This window comes from Protopterus annectens, chromosome 2.part0, assembly GCF_019279795.1.
Source record: "Protopterus annectens isolate FY-2018-M chromosome 2.part0, PAN1.0, whole genome shotgun sequence".
NCBI lineage: Eukaryota > Metazoa > Chordata > Ceratodontiformes > Protopteridae > Protopterus > Protopterus annectens.
The window spans coordinates 1,578,237,238-1,578,254,330 of NC_056728.1; positions in this window are offsets into that span (position 1 = coordinate 1,578,237,238).

Here is a 17,093-nt window from a genome sequence, read left to right on the forward strand (position 1 = left end):
TCTTGTGAAGTGCAGGTTTTTCATCTCAGTGTTTTGAAAGTGGGGTAATTGGGATTTCAGTCTACTGAAGTAGACCTATATGTATATAGGGAACTAATTCATAAAGCATGGTAAGTGAAGCAGTAGAGTGCATTCAGTACATTGTTGCAATCAAATGCAAACGATATCAAAAAAGTCAAAGTCAAAAGTAACTTTATTGTCATTTAGATCTATACAAGTGTAGATTAGAGATTCCATGCAATCACCTCATCAAGTGGACAAAAAAGAAATCACATACACAGAAAGACGTAATTTAAAACAACGTATAATAATACTACCACCATCTTCTAAATCAACTCTACACTTAAGTATATAGCTTCATATATTCCCAGAAACATACACTTGTTAAGATACTAAAAACCCACATCTAACAGCAAAGTTCAGGTAATAGTATTGCACATGAACCATGTACCACATTATGGGTGAACAAGCACATAGCAGAAGCAGCTGAACAAAAAATATTGCACCTATATAAATTATACAGTATAAATTATAATGCTTGGTTGGGCTTAATAAGTAATAGATAAAATAATACTGCACAATAAATGGGAAGTCCCAACTTCCTGGCCTGTCAGTGGTCAGACCTAATGCTGGACTTAAGAAGTCTGATCACTTTCGGATAAAAACTGTCTTTGAATCTAGTTGTCCTGTATTGAATACTGTGGTATCTTTTACCCAATGACAGGCTCATAAACAGACTGTTTGCAGGATGAGTTGCATCATTTAGAATTTTGGTGGCTCTCTTTAGGCTCCTCGATGTGTAAAGATCCTGTATTGTGGGCAGACTAATGCCAGTTATCCTCTCTGTCGATATATAAACTGCAGTATTCTGTGTTTAACTGATTTTATCAGATGTAAATATTTATAAAAGGTATTTTCAGAGTACAATATTGCAAACAAATACATATTGGGCACACAGATGATAATTATGTGTAGCAGACTGCAACATGTTATCCCTGCCAAAACTGATAGCAATACACTCTCCTGCCTTCCCATATAATTTCATCCAAAGTCTGCATAAGCTCCACTGGTACATTATGTTTTACTTCAATAAAGATTTATAAAAATGTTTTAAAGTAAGAAATTGAATGTTGTGTAACATGATGTGTTAAATTACGGTGTGTGTTTTCTCTTTTTGTCTCACCCCCTTTCTCTGTCTCTCTTTTTCTCATTTTAATTCTGCACCCCTTTATTAGTTTCTTTCTCTTCCATTTATGTTAATTTTTTACAGATCTAAAATCCTCTGGAATGACTCAGGCATGCACCTCACAGATTAGGGATCACTCACCCTCTGCCCATCTGGGTAAGTCCCCGCAGGGTCGGGGTGGTGGCACCAGTCCTGCAGGCACCCCATCACATGGCAGTCTGGTAAGCCTCACTGAGTGGGTCTTTGGGACTTGGTTGAGGGCATGCTGGAAGAGGTTCTGGACAGATGGATTCACGCAACTGACGCTTCTCTTTAGCATGTTCAAGACATGCTGTCCCCCTTAGTGCTGACCACTGCACCACAGCAGACCCCTACTGCTCAACAATTAGGGTCCTCCACTGCACTACCATCTGGCAGTAGAAAGCTATGTGGACTGAGATTCCCGCTGGCACCTCCTCAGCTCTTCTTCCCTTATACTTTTTCCTACATCCTCTTACCTATTTCGCAGCCACACTACCCTCTTATATAAAAAAAAAAAAAAAACATTGAAAAAATAGGGGTCCTATCCCCTACTAAAAACACAGTGCCCCTACTCTCCCACCTACTCTAGTACAACCCTCATGATGTTTTTCTTCTGTGATTCCCTCTTTGTTGTGTCTCCCCTTTTTCAGTCTTTAGCCACATCTGTCTCCAATATCCAAATACATATGGAGTAATATTAAGCCTACAACTTTCATGTAGAACTTTGTATGCATGTAACATTTAACTATAAATATTTTACCCTTTTGCCATAAGCAGGCATGTTTTTTTCAAAACACCTTCGCTTTAGCTTATTCAAAGCAAATAACCTGTATTTAGCTTATTTGTATATATGTGTAGTGGTACTCTTCGAAGAAAAACGCTATATAGCTGTGAAGTCTAAGAATATGAATACCACCAATATTGACCTTTAATGTAGTACTGACCTATATTTATTATGAAATATTGCCAGCACCGTGAGGTCATAGTATGAGGGCTCATTAATGTATGAGATATTGCCAGACAAGTTCACTTCATGAAATTTCTCAGGACTTCAGCCATCCCAGACTGGATAGATCTTGGCCTTCTATGGAGGTCCAGATTCTCTCTGCATCATGTATGGACTACGTTATCAATCTGAGGTCCCTACTGTATATGGATGTATATAGATTAAATAATTATGAAATTCCTGGCTTACATGTAAATGTTTCTACTAAGGACAATGAATGGATAGCTGACCATGCCTTTGAAAAATACCTAATCACATTCCAGACCATCATTGTTAACTTTAATTTACACTGGGTTCAGACAAAATGGATTCTTCTTTAGTAATCTGGTTATGATTGATCAGACCGATGGGTACTGTTTAAGACCCCTATTCTGCAGAAGCTTACATGCCTGACCAGAAATGCTCTCAAAATTAACTTCATGTGCATTTCTGTGCCTAAATTCTTTTCCATACTGAAGTACAACATAAGAAATTAAAAGTCTCACATCCATTCTCATATCAGATTCCACTGTTCTGTTGTAATCAAGGCTTTACACTGATGCCTTACTTGATCCCCAGCTAACAGAAACTGCACTCTGTGTGTACTGGAATGGCCAGTTAACTTCTAAGAGGATTATTTCTAACTTAGAACAAGCCTGGAGTATTGCACATGTTTAATTCCTTTTGCTAAGCTTACCAATAAAAAGTGTGTGCTTAATTATAATGGGCAGATTCATTCATTCATTAGTGTTTTCTGATTTCTTGCATTTTTATGTTCATAAAGGATAAAGGTACTTTTCCGTTATCGGGGCAACAGCTGTAATCAGCAGTTGGAATGTAAGCCTGCCTTAATGACTGTCACCGAATATATTACATATTTATATGAGCAGTTGGAATGTTACCATGCTGGCGCATCTGTATATATGTCAGAAGCAGTCGAAAGAACCAGAGAGCTTGAAATGTTTACCGTGAATGAAAAAAAAGTGGTGGTGTGTATAATACAAGTGTGGAACTGTTTCTAGGAGCAATGTAATTAATTAGCATCATATATAAACCATATCAGAAAAAAAGTGCAAGAATATTGCATACACTTTTGAAATTGGGAGAGAGGCCAAAACACCACAAGGAAGCATTTTTCACAGAATGTAGTGAATACATGTCAATATTCCTGAGGAAGTAGATTAAGATGTTAAGAAAGAATAGCAGAATCTGTCTGCTAGCAGATAGTTATTGCTTTAAATATACGGTCCTTCTTTGTTATTCCTGAGGAAGTTGATTAACAACTCAAGAAAGAATAGCAGACTCTGTCTGCAAGCAGATGGTTTTTGGTTTAAAAATACTGTCCTTTTTTTGTTATTGGAACTACATATGTCATGATCCTTTGGAGTGTTACCATGCTGTTACATCTGAAAATGAAGAAAAATTTGCATTAAAATGCATGTTCTACAGATTTTCAGATGTGACAGCATGGTAACATTCCAACCGCTCAAGACATCTGTTGTCCCGATAATGGAAAAGTACCTTCATAAACAGTTGAGCTTTTCCTTTTATGTCTTTTACAAAGTCACCTATCAAGGCATTTAAAGGACTGAACCCAGTACTGAACCCTGTGTCAGCACATGTAATGCAATTCTTTCATTTGACAATATCATTGGTGCTAGTTTGCCCTCCTTACAGGACCTGTACTGTTCCTGAGTCATGAAACAAGCAGGGAAAATCATCACCAATCCTTTACGTCCAGGCCACCATCTTTTTGAACTATTACCATCAGTCAGACATTATTGATTATAGATTAATATGCACCTGGGGCTCCAGTATCCTAGACCTTGTCATTACCAACATGGAAAATTGATGCTCCACACCTATGGTCACCCCCTCGTTGGTCAGGTCTGACCATAAGCTTATCACCGTTGACTTCCACATCCCTCCCCCACCCCCCAGTAAGGAAACCTCCATAAAAAACTTCTCCAAAGCCAACTTCATGCTACTCAAGTCAGAAGTGACAAAATTCATGACACACATGCAGACAGGAACTGAAAGTTCAACTGCTGTATCCTACACTAAGGCATTGTATGAGCACATCCACTCGTGCATGAATCGTGTCATCCCAAATAGAACCAAGAAGCTCTCCTCCAAAAAAAGGAAGCCAATCTGGTGGTCTCCTGCCATAAACAAACTTTACAAGAAAAGAAAGAAACTGTTGCAGAAAATAAGAAAATCCCAGGATGCAAAAAACTCCCTTACCAGCCTCAGTAAGAAGCTGAGATCCCTCATAAAAATCCTCCAAAGCTAGTTATGAAAATAAAATTGTGAAAGATTCCAAAGACAGCCACAAGGCATTCTATAGCTATGTCAAAAATCTAAATAGCAATGCTCAGATCTGCTCTGAGCTATAACAGAATGGCATTGAATATACTGATCCTAAGGATATTGCCAATATCCTGGCAGATTGATTCAGTGTCAGCTTTACCCCCCTCTCACCCCCTAAAGGGCTCATCTCAATACTGAAAGATTGCCAAATTCCAGTAATAACAGCCACACAAGTAAAAACAGCACACTCCAAAGCTAAGAATACAACATCTATGGGACCAGACGACATCCTGGGTTGTGCACTACATGAACTACAAAATGAACTGGCACCTCACCTAAGTGTCATGTTTAATCATAGCCTCACCTCAGACTTCATGCCCACTGAGTGGTGCACAGCTACAGTTATCCCACTCCACAAGGGGGGATCCACCTTGGATCCTGGGAACTACCATCTGATGAGCCTGATCTGCAAGGCCATGGAATGTATTATCATGTAACTTATAAACAAAGCCATTGGCAACCTTCAAACATTGGACCCCACCCAGTTTGGATTCGTGAAAGGCCGATATTGTCTCTTGAACCTGATTGACTTCTTCAAATCAGTCTTCAGAGCTGTGGATGAGGGTAAGGCAGTCCACATAGCCTATATGGACCTCACCAAGGCCTTCAACATCATCCCCCACTCTGGAATCACAGATAAACTTACTAAGCTGGGTATTAATCCCTACGTCACTCGATGGGTTGCCAACTGGCTTACTGACAGAACCCACACTGTAAAAATAGCTGACTCCAAATCCACCTCCAGACAAGTGACAAGTGGAGTACCTCAGGGTACCATCCTGTGACTGCTCTTCGCTGAAGTACAGACCAACACTAACGGACTCTGGTTAACAAAGTTCGCAGATGACTGCAAACTGGGTGCCATTAGTGAATCCCCAAATGATGTGGATATTTTACAAAAGGGCCTTACAGAAACAGATGTTTGGGGCCAGAGCCATGGGCTCTAGCTCAATGCCAAGAAATTTATAGTTATCCCCTCTGGGAAAAAAACATATACCCATGAATTACCACATAGGTGGCAGTACACTAAACACTGAAAGTGTGATAAGAGACTTAGGGACACAGGTGGACAGTGCTCTCACCTTCAACAACCACATCACCACAATAGTCAAGAAATCCTTCTATGTGGCACACCTCATCACTAAGGGCTTTTCATCCAGAAAAAAGGAGGTAATTGTCCCACTGTACTCATTCCTCATTAGACCCATTATAGAATACAATGCCCCATTTGGTATGTACCTCTCAAGATATCTGCAACAACTGGAAAGGCTGCAGAAATACCTCACTAAAAGAATCACAGGCCTAAAGCAGATGCCCTATGTTGACCATCTAAAAAAACTTTAGCTGTACTCTGTCACATATCGTCTACTCAGAGGCGGTCTCTTCTTAACATACAAGGCCATGTCAAACCCAGAGCCGTTGGACATGGTACACTAAAGAAATCCCAATCTCTCAGAGCTACACACTCCAGGGATCTAAACCTTGTCATCACAATGAACAAAACATGCTGGAGGGATAGGTTCCTGACCCAGAGACTCCCCAGACTTTGGAATAGACTGCCCATACATGTCAATCAGAGCACCTATTTGGCCCTCTTCAAAAGGAACCTTGACGACTGGATGGGAGATAGGAAATTCACCCCAGGGATCATGTCAGTCACTCTGCCAGACAGGGGTCAAGGGAAGTAAATATTGTGGGAAGAAATAGCCAGGGAACTGTTATGGCTAGACTTGTATAGGCCCTAGGGCCAATAGCCTAGTACCAATCTATGAACCTATGAACCTATGCACCAAAACAAGCAGATACAAGAGCATTTTTTCCACAGGCCTTCAAATTCATAAATGGTTAATTCAGCTTATTAGGCTGGGTATTCTTTTTCCCAAGCCTCCAACAGTTCTGCAATATTGTTTACTTATTGTTAATACCTGTTTCTTCAGAGTTTATTTCAGTATTTCTTGCACTGAGTTGGACTTTGCACCTTGTACATATATATATATATATATATATATATATATATATATATATATATACATTTTTTGTCTTGTTTTAATAGTTGTATTTATGTCATTTATTTAATTCATACTTGGAGAGTCATTGAACCTGGAGTCAGATTCCTTGTATGTGCACATATTTGGCCAATAAATGTGATTCTGATTCTGACTGAGTAAGCTCTGCTTTGCTAAAATCCTTTGTGTATGTTTTGTTTATTTTTTCATATTATTTTGCTGCATGATGTATTGAATTGATCCATGAAGATGCATTTCAGATACATTTCAGGAGAAAAATACAGAAAATTCATTAGAGTATAGTATAAATAGGCAGGCATTGCAGTGTGGAAATCAGAACTCTGCAATTACAGAGAAAGAGGTCACTAAGTAAAACAAGGCAGGAATTTATGATTAAACAGGAACTAAACAAGTTATACAGTAAACATATATATATATATTTATATATATATATATATATATATATATATATATATATATATATATATATATATATATTTATATATATATATATATATATATATATATATATATATTAGGAGCGGCCTTAGGTCAACTGGTGCCCTAGGCAAAAGGGCTCCATGGCACCCCCCACCACACCACCCGGTGCCCCCATCCTGGTCTACCTATACCAAATAAATACTGGAAAAGCACCCCTACTAGAGCGGCACCCTAGGCAGCTGCCTAGTTGGCCTATGCCTAAGGCTGGCCAGACTATATATAAGCATCTGCGGTAGTGCAGCGGCAGCATTGTTGCCTCACAGCAAGAAGTTCTCCCGTTCAATTTGCGGCTAGAGTGCGGGGAGTGCCTTCTGTGTGGAGTCTGCATGTCCTTCCTGTGGTTGGGTGGGCATTCGAAAGAAATGTGTAAAAGGGCGTGCCTTCGTTGAAGGTTGAACGTCGAGCTGGCACCTCGGCATTTGTCAAAATCTACTGCCAATCATTTGCAGACCGGAGTTCCGCTGTGGCGGCTCCTAACCGGGAAAAGCCAAAAGACAAACAAGAACAACATATATATATATATACAACAAAACAAAAAACAGGTAATTAACGGTCTGTAGAAATTGAACTAATTATTAGATATGTAGTTTAGTACATTTAAAGCATTTGCATTGTTACCCCTGACCATCTCACTGTAGTCTTCTCCTTGAAAACTTGCTTTTTGGCCCCCTAATAACTACTCTACATTTAGGGGTTACTCTGAAACCAATTATATATTTTTTTACTGATATATCGATGATCACATATGGTATAAATCCCCAGCAAACCTTGCAATTGAGGCTGCTGCCTACTGCTCTAAATTTTACTCCATCTTGGACAGCTGCATTGAGAGGCATCCATACCTATTCTGCATAGTGTGGAACTAGCATATCAACAAACTCATTTATTTATTTTATTTTACTTTTGTTAACCGGGGGTGTCTGAGTCGAAAAGGTGCTTTTTCAGCAGAGGCCCGGGGAGAAAAGCTCCACATAGAAAAATTACAGATACATTTAGATATTTAGGCATGATCAGTATACACACAAATTACAATAGACATGTTTTTACAGTGGTATGCAGCACATCAACAGTTACAGTGGAGAGAAATAAGAAAATATTAATTTAAAAATAAAGGTAATTAATAGATTTGTGGTATACAGCTGAAATTTGGAACATAGGTAGAATACATACATAGTACACAGGTACAGTACATACACTGTACATTAGCCAGTGTTTGTAAGTAAGAGTGAAAACTATTATCAAGTACTCTAGGTTTAGTATGTGTACCTTATCCGCTTTCACTAGCCTGGGAAGCAGTCATGGCACTGCCAACTTTGCTTGAGATGTTGCCTAATGTGGTTTTTAAAGGAGGCTTTGGACGATGTGTTTTGTATGCTAGTGGGGAGAGAGTTCCATTTTTTAGCCACTGAACTACTATATAGTGCATCTCCAAAGCTATTGTAGCTGTTGGTGACTTCTAGTAGTAGTTTGCTTGATGATCTAAGAGGCCTTTTGGCTGAGTTATGTTGTACTAGGTTTTTGAGGGCAGGAGAGTTATTGGGGAGGTAATAGATAGGATGACAGAGGCAGAGCTGATTGTAGGTTAGGAGGTTGGGCAGTTCAAGCCAGTGTAGCTGTCTCAAAGCAGTACAGTGATGAGTTCTATAGGAGCAATTTGCAGTAAAGCAGGCAATTCTGTTATAGCAGGCTTCCATTTTGCTTAGTTCAGTTTTGTTGAGATTAGTCAGAATGGGAGATTCATAGAGTAGGGTAGATAGAAGTTGCGAGCGAGCAATGGGTGATCTTATGTTGTTGGTAAGAAATGGTTTGATACGGCAGAGTGATCCCAGTTTTTCATGTACTTTTTTAATAATTAAGTTGAGATGACTATCAAATTTTAGGTAGGAGTCTATTGTTATTCCCAATAGCTTAGCCTGTGCCACTGGAGTGATTGGAGTAGCATTTGTGGAGTAGATAGTGAATTGACTGTTATCAGTGTTTTTGTTAGAACTGGTTATAATCATAAGCTGAGTTTTCTTGGGCTTTGGTAAGGTAGTTTTCAACATCAGAGAATGCTAGTTGAGTTGTTTGCAGGAGAGTGGGAATGTTTTGTGCAGCACAGATTAAGGTAATATCATCTGCATACTGAATTATAGATGCATGCTGTGTGGAGGTATGGAGGTCATTTGTGAAGACTGTGAATAGTAATGGTCCTAAGATAGAACCCTGTGGGACTCCTATAGTTATGGGCAGCTGAGGAGAGAGAGAATTTTCCCATTTCACAGCTTGGTACCTGTCAGTTAAGTAACTTTGGAACCAGGTAAGAGTGGAATATGATAGGTGATATTGGTTTAGTTTGTTTAGCAGGATTTGGTGCGAGATTGTGTCAAATGCTTTGGACATATCCAAAAAAAGAGTTGACACCTGCAGGTCTTCCTTTTTGAGATGGTTTACTGTGTCTGTGAAGCAGAGGAGGGCTGTAGTGGTACTATGGGCAGGTCTGAAACCATGTTGAGTAGGTGACAGGATGTTGCTGTTTAGGAGATATTTTAGCACCTGGATATGGATGCATTTTTCTAGGATTTTGGTCAAGGGGAAAGTATAGCAATGGGTCTGTAATTATTAAGTTCAGTGGAGATCCCGCCTTTATGTATGGGTGTAACATAGGATATTTTCCAGAGTTTGGGCACATAGTTTTCAACAATTGATCTGTTTATGAGAGTGGAGACTGGGATAGCAATAGCATCTGCTGTAAGTTTCAAGAAATAGCTGGGGAGTAGGTCAGCTGCTGTTGATGAGGTTTTTAGTTTGGAGAGCATGCTTTTGATTAAAGTGGTGGAAACTGTTTTGAGGGTAAAGCTTGTATTAGTGTTATTTGTGTTGGGGGGGATAGTGAGGAAGGAACTGTCCTGTGATACTAAGGATAGAATTGAGTTCACAAAGTGGGAGCTGAATTGTGTTTCGATGGGAACTTTAGTGTCAGGGGTGGTTGGTTTGGGGGTAGCCTTTTGGGTGGGTTTTAGTAGCTGGTTTACATTTTCCATAATTTTTGGGGGTTGTGCTGGTATTTAGTTTGTAATGTCATGTAGTAGGATTTTTTGTCCAGCCTATTGCATTTTTTTGCACGGTTGCGCAATTCTTGGTACTTAGTTAGGCTTTGTGTTTCTTTGTTTTTTTGACAGTAAAGCCAGGCAGTGTCTCTGGACTTGAGGATTTGTTTGGTTTCTCTCCTGAACCAGGGGTTTGTAGAGGTTCTAACCTTGGTTTTGCACAATGGAGCAACAGTGTCTAGGTGTTGCAGAAATGTTTTTTTGAAATATGCTACAGCCTGGTCAAGTGGGAGGGTTTTTAGGGGGTTCCAGTCACAGTTACAGAGTAAAGTATTGAGGACATCAAGAGAGAATTTTTTTGTGTTTCTAGTGGATTTATAGTTAGTGGTTTTGCATATGTTTGTTCTACTACATATAAGGTATATTATGTTGTGGTCACTTAAAGTGTCTGGGAGACTGCCTGTGTGGGGGTACAATGTGGGGTTGTTAGTTAGGACACAGCCAAGGATGGATTCCTTTTTAGATTTTTTATCACATCTAGTTGAAATTTGGACTAGCTGCTGGTAGCCATGGAGATTTATTAGATTACTTGGTGGTTCTGATATACAGGTTAACCAATCTAGGTTGAAATCCCACAGAATAAGGGTTTATTTTGAGTATGTGGAAGAACACCAGGATAAGAAGTCTTCAAGGCTAGCAGGTGTATTACTAGGTGGAATATAGATCACAATTGTGGTGATGACCTTTTTAGGGTAAAGTTGAAGTTGTGAGATAAGTATGTCCCAATTATTGGGGGAGGGGTAGGAGTTTGGTATTTGACATACAGTTAAGTTGGACTTGTACAGTAAGGTAGTTCCACTCCCTTTACAATGTGGTCTGTCTTGTCTAATGATATTGTAGCTAGCAGGGAGAACATTTGAGTTAGCTATGTTTTTATTTCGCCAGGTTTCTGTTAAAGCAACTATGTCTGGGGTGTAGCGTGCTATTCTGGCCTGGAGTTCAGGTATTTTATTTTTGAGACTTTTAATATTAATATTTAGCATTAAAAAATGATTGGGTTTGCTGCTGTTGTTGATTTCCCAGGAACGAAGATAGTGGGGGTATTATGTTCTGACAATTGTGTTGGAGCAGTTTGTGTTAGACAGGATGGATTTGGGCCTGGGTTGGGGTTGATGCCCCCACTTATGGTGAGCCTGGTGTTAAAATGGTGATACAGATGTTGGAGTTTGGTGATGAGTGTGAGAAAGTATTGCGTTTTTTGGAGTAGGAATGAGAGCATATGTGTTTAGTTCTGAATTGGTCTTTTATGTAGTTCTTGAACAATTGTGGGCATATATTATTATAATGTGAGGTGTCTGTATATGAGAGTGCATAATATAGTGTTGTGCTACTAAGTTTAGGAATATTGCTAGAGTGATAACTTGTGGAGTTATAAAGAATTATGAGAAGACAAACTAGACTTAGTTGTGTGATAGTCATGGTTATAAAGTTTAAGTTGGTTCTAGGTGGAGGTGTGGATAGGAATTATAGGGTTGCACTGTATGTGGATGGGTAGGTAGTGTGGGGTGATGTAATAATGCCTAGTGGGAATGAGAGTGGTTGGGAGTATTTTGTGGTAAAGTAAGTGGGTGTGGTGTAATGTGATCTGCCTTAAGGAGCTGTGATTGGTGGAAGTGATGTGAGGTTGAGCTGTGGGTATGGTTGCAATTACTATAAATGTAGAGGTAGTGGAGGCGGGAGGAAATTGGGGGCAGGGCAGGGAAATGTAGAGAGCCCAAGCATTAGCGAGGGTGAATGGAGCGGGGCAGAGCCCACCAAGACAACAGTAATGGGGAGCAAAAATTGTTACTTTACAAATCTGAATACCTTAAACAAATTCCTAAGGTCTAATGGCTTACCAGCAAGCAGAATTCAATTGCTAAAGAGCCCTTGTGTCCTGGTGGGAGACTAGTAATTCAAAGATGGCTCCATGCTCTATAATAAAAAGAAAAAAGCTCATGGCCATCACTAAAAGATGTCCACTTCATCATTATAAGAGGAATTTAAAACTGTTAAAGTAAGTATTTCAAACATACCATTAGGAAATATAAGGCTTAGGATTGCAACTAATGCAAAAGGCAAACATTACACCTTTTTTAGCTATATTAGGAATGTTCGAAGTAACCAACAACTCTGTAATGAACTTATCTCCAATGGTACCTACCGCTCTGACCCCATGGACATTGTTGATATCCTAGCAGACAAATCCTCATCCAACTTCACTCCATTCCCTCCATTCCCCCTTTCTCCTGAGATCAGTTTAGACCAAGCCCTTTTGGCATTTTCAAAATTCAAAATATTATTTCCATGTTGTTGTATGATAGATATGCATATGTACTTGTATAAGTAAACCATTCAATGTTATACGTCACTGCCCCACAAAAATGGTGCATGCTTCTACTAACTTGGTGGATACCCTGGATACCGTACAGATACTCAGACAGTCATCTCCCACTCAGTTCTTACACTGAAGCTGCTGTGAGGTATGAGGTCCACCTTTCCTTCCCTGGTGAGGGATAGCAGCTATTCCTCCACCTATGAGACACACGTCTTTGGTAATGACGTACAGTAACATATCATTAATCAGCAATGCACTTATACTATTGTCCTATATCTGATTCCAGAAGGCCTTGTGTGCTTTACACTTCTCAAGGATACATATGTCATGAGTGCATAAGGCTTGTAGTAGTACCTCTGTCTTCTGGGAGTGAACCTTTCCAGCCACTGTTGTTCATTCAGTCCCATGATAATATGTGTACACCTTTGGGTTACACACGTGGAATCAGTGTGTGTTTACATGAATGCCTTTATCAGCTGATAATTGACTCATTACTGTTTCCAGCCCCCTTTCAGTAGCTACCATCCAGTGTGTTACACTAGTAGCCATTTTTATACTGTGCCATAATGTGATAGCTCACATGTTACCTGTGCTTGCTCTCTAATGGACATGTACTGATAGTACATTATGTACCTGGTGCACTGCAGTGCTCATATCACCCACTTCAGTTACTGCAGTACATGTGCATAAGGTACACTGCTGTGAACTCTATATAGCAGGACATTAACCAAGCCAGCACATGTTTGCTGTACCTTGTCAGGATGATATAACCCCACAAGACTGCAACCTGCTTTACCTTGACCCCTGTGACTTGTTGTGTCTCCTTTCAGCATATCCATCCCCTAGCATGCACTTTGCATTGTTAACCTATATACTGCTCTGTTCATTTACTATTCCATTTGCATCCATGGATCCTTATGTGGTCACTGCAGTCCTGAGATCCACTGTCATTAGTCCTGTGTGCTATCAGTTTACCTACATGCAATACACTCTGATAGCTACTATATTCTGACACCTGCAACAAAATAAGTAAAGAGGTCTGGTGCAGACTTGGGCGACTCCCCACACAGCATATATTTTTATGATACTAGTATAATGCATAATCAATACTAATGCATATATCTAGTTTTTTATTTGATTCAGGAACTTGGATGATTTGATATACATTTTTAAAAATTTTTAAAATGTTAAAAAATTTGTTTAAAGGAGAGCTATTACTTTAATTAAATTGGCGCCTTTTTTCAAGTAAATTGTATATAAACAGGACAATTATCTAGCTATCTGGTTCTGATGAAGACTGTGATTCATGCAGTTGAAAGCGCTTAACCTGTGGATGTATTTGGTGGAAGTATTCTTCGTAATAAAATCTGTGGATGTTAACTGTGAAGTTCTCATCTCTATATACTTTTTTCGCTATTCATTTTATTGTTCGAGCTGTGTGGGGAGTCGCCCAAGTCTGCACCAGACGTCTTTACTTATTTTGTTGCAGTTGTGGGTTACATTGTTACTTTTTTATATTCTGACACCTGCTAAGCTGCTCACTATAGCCCAGTCTCCAGAAATATCAGTTTTTGTAACACTATTGCCCATTTCTAGCACTTTACTGTTCATGTGCATCATGCTGCCATGCTGCTGATTAATGCACGTCATGTATTTAGTATGTGTGGCCATGTGCAACAAGATACCATTTTATTCTTGCTGAAGACCCAGTGAGTGGACATGGCCTCTTCAGGTTCTGAGTTGATCATCACCAGATGTCTACCCTATGTCATTCCCATCTCTTTGTCACTGCCCCCTCATATATGTCACTGCCTCCTCTTTATCTGCATTATATGGTTATTTACTTGCCCTTGATACTTTCTCTTTACCCTTCATCCTACTGTCCCCTTGCTGTCTTCTTCCTCTAGCCTTCTTCTTAAAAAAGGCACCTATATCCACAAGGTGAAACAATACTCTTCTTCACCCGATCATCTTCTCTTCCTGTGTTCTTCTGTATTTTCATCTGTTTACGCTTCTCCCTTTCTGCTTGTCCTTTCTCCTGCTTTCCACTCCATTTATATGATAAAATAAATTGCCATTGCTATTTTGTCCTTTTATGAGTTGTTGCCTGACCTGTCCACATTGCATCTATGGGGAAAATCTATGCTCATGGGAACATGCATAGTGTCAGGCATGTCACCCACCTGATGCTGTGACTTGGGTCACATGACAGCTCATAACACTGTCATCCCAGTAGCATGGTTACTGTCATGGACCTGGTCACACATGCAAAGTTTTGTAATGTAGCTCTGTGCCCCGCATGATGACACTGTGCCGTCACTTAACCATGTCCAGTCCACAATGGGCCTTGTTTCATTAAATTCATTGCACTACTTACCACTGCACAGTAGTGTTACGCTTTTTTCTGATGGGGCCTCATGTTTTTACACAGAAAGAGTAGTAGACCATTGAACAGACCTCTGCCTAAATGGTGCAGGCTTAAACAGTGAAAGCCTTTGTAATGTGCATTTTCAAGGGTTACAGCTCAACAAGGACTATTTCACATCAGTTTAAGATGCATGGACAGAAAGAAATTAGCTGGTTTAAGTAGATGAGGTGAGTTTATGCTAGTCAGTTCTGTAGTTCATCTTTTTTACATTATTTTCACACTAATTTTTATCTTTGAATCATTTTTGGAAGGAAAGGGATTATGGTGCAGAATAAGTGTGTTATTTCCAATAAGGACAGAGACAAAAATGAATGCGGTCAAACGTAACGAGTTAATACTTCCTCTAATTAGACCACCACTTCAATCTTATAGTGCTTTGCTGACTTTTTCCATGTAGAAAATTCAATAATGTCAAGCAGTTGTAAGTAGCTATACTGGCCTATACATGTTGCATTTCTGAACATTTCCTCTGAATACTAAGCTCTTTTTTATGACACTGTGCATTCACTTTAGACACATATGCATTAACTGTATAAACACCAACAGCTTGTGTGATATCTCGTTCACACTGAAAATCTGGGATCAGTCTAGAGTTTGGTTAGGAGCAGAACTGTATCAGTGTACTGTAATTACATCTGTCCTACTGTCTGCGTAAGTAGCAAATATATTACAGAGCATGTTCCCTTGCCTACAGTTAGTTATAGAAGCTTCTAATGCTGTATATTTTTAATGAGCTAAAAATTGATTTTCTGTTCAATATGTCATGTCATATGGTTCTATTTTGTGACTATAGAGTCAATCACTGTGACCTCTGCAATTTATCCTGCTTGGGTAAATGCCTCACTGTATAAAAATCTATTCTCTGTTCTTTCTGCAGAACTGTGCTTATAGAAACTCTGGTGCTGTCTTCAACTTTATGTCATACAGTTTGTTTGGGCATCTTGTACCACTCAGTACTGCAAAGGGACATGATAGTGATCGATTCCCTCTGCAGCCCACATAAACTGAACAAGATATCAATCAGCATTAAGTATTTTTCCATATCTGGCAGTTTACAATAAAAATAATTACAGTGAACTCTGACAACACGCATGTAATACAGCAATTTTGAACCCAAGTGGTGAAGTATTGAACTAAACAATATCCAAGGCAAATACTTTAATCTTTAGTGTCTTAGTGCTATTTTCCCAACTCTGTGAATACAACTATAAGATATAACACCAGTTCCATATTCGTAAGACACAGCACTTGGCATCATAAGATCAGAAGACATACTGTTTAAACAGTGATATGTAAATATAATGCAATGTTATCCAGTTGTTTTTCAGGTACCCAGGAAAGCTCTGTCTGTGCCCAGTATATCATCCTAGTGACTCATATCTAAAATAAATGAAAACCATTGGAAAAACACATCAAATGATTCTATTGTGTGTGTGTGTGTGTGTGTGTGTGTGTGTGTGTTTGTGTGTGTGTGGGGTCTAGGAAGAAAGCTGCTATATATATATATATATATATATATATATATATATATATATATATATCTATATAATATAGGGTCCCTATTATAACAATGAAAAGGCAATCTGTCAAATGGCCAAAAAGTCGAATATTCTGGACCTCAGAATTGGATTTGTGGGAGGCTGCACCCCCCCCCCGCTAATTATATCAACTCCGAGATCACACTACAGTGAGTAAAGGGCACATTTTCGGATCTTCACTGTACTGTGAACTCACAAAACCAATCTCAAGGTCCAGAATATTCGACTTTTTGGCTGTTCGACAGATTGCCTTTTCATTGATCTAATAGGGACCCTATATATATATATATATATATATATATATATATATATATATATATATATATATATATATATGGGTCTACTGCAAAAAAATTGAATCCCCAGATCATTGAATTACATTTCATTGAGACAAATTCATCAAAGGTGCAGAATAGTGAAACTCTACATCATTGAACCTCACTTCATTGAAGTGAAGGTACTTCCTGTTTCTCTGTAGCAACAGTATTGAATGGAACGGAGATGCTTTGCATGTACATGTCACAGTGTGGCTCTTGGGTAGATGTTGGCATGCCATGGGTGTATGCCCTTGTCTACAATGTAGTGAGATCTCAGAGTTGGTATATTTAAGTTGCTAGGAGGTGTGTGTGTGTGTGTGTGGGTGGTGGGACTC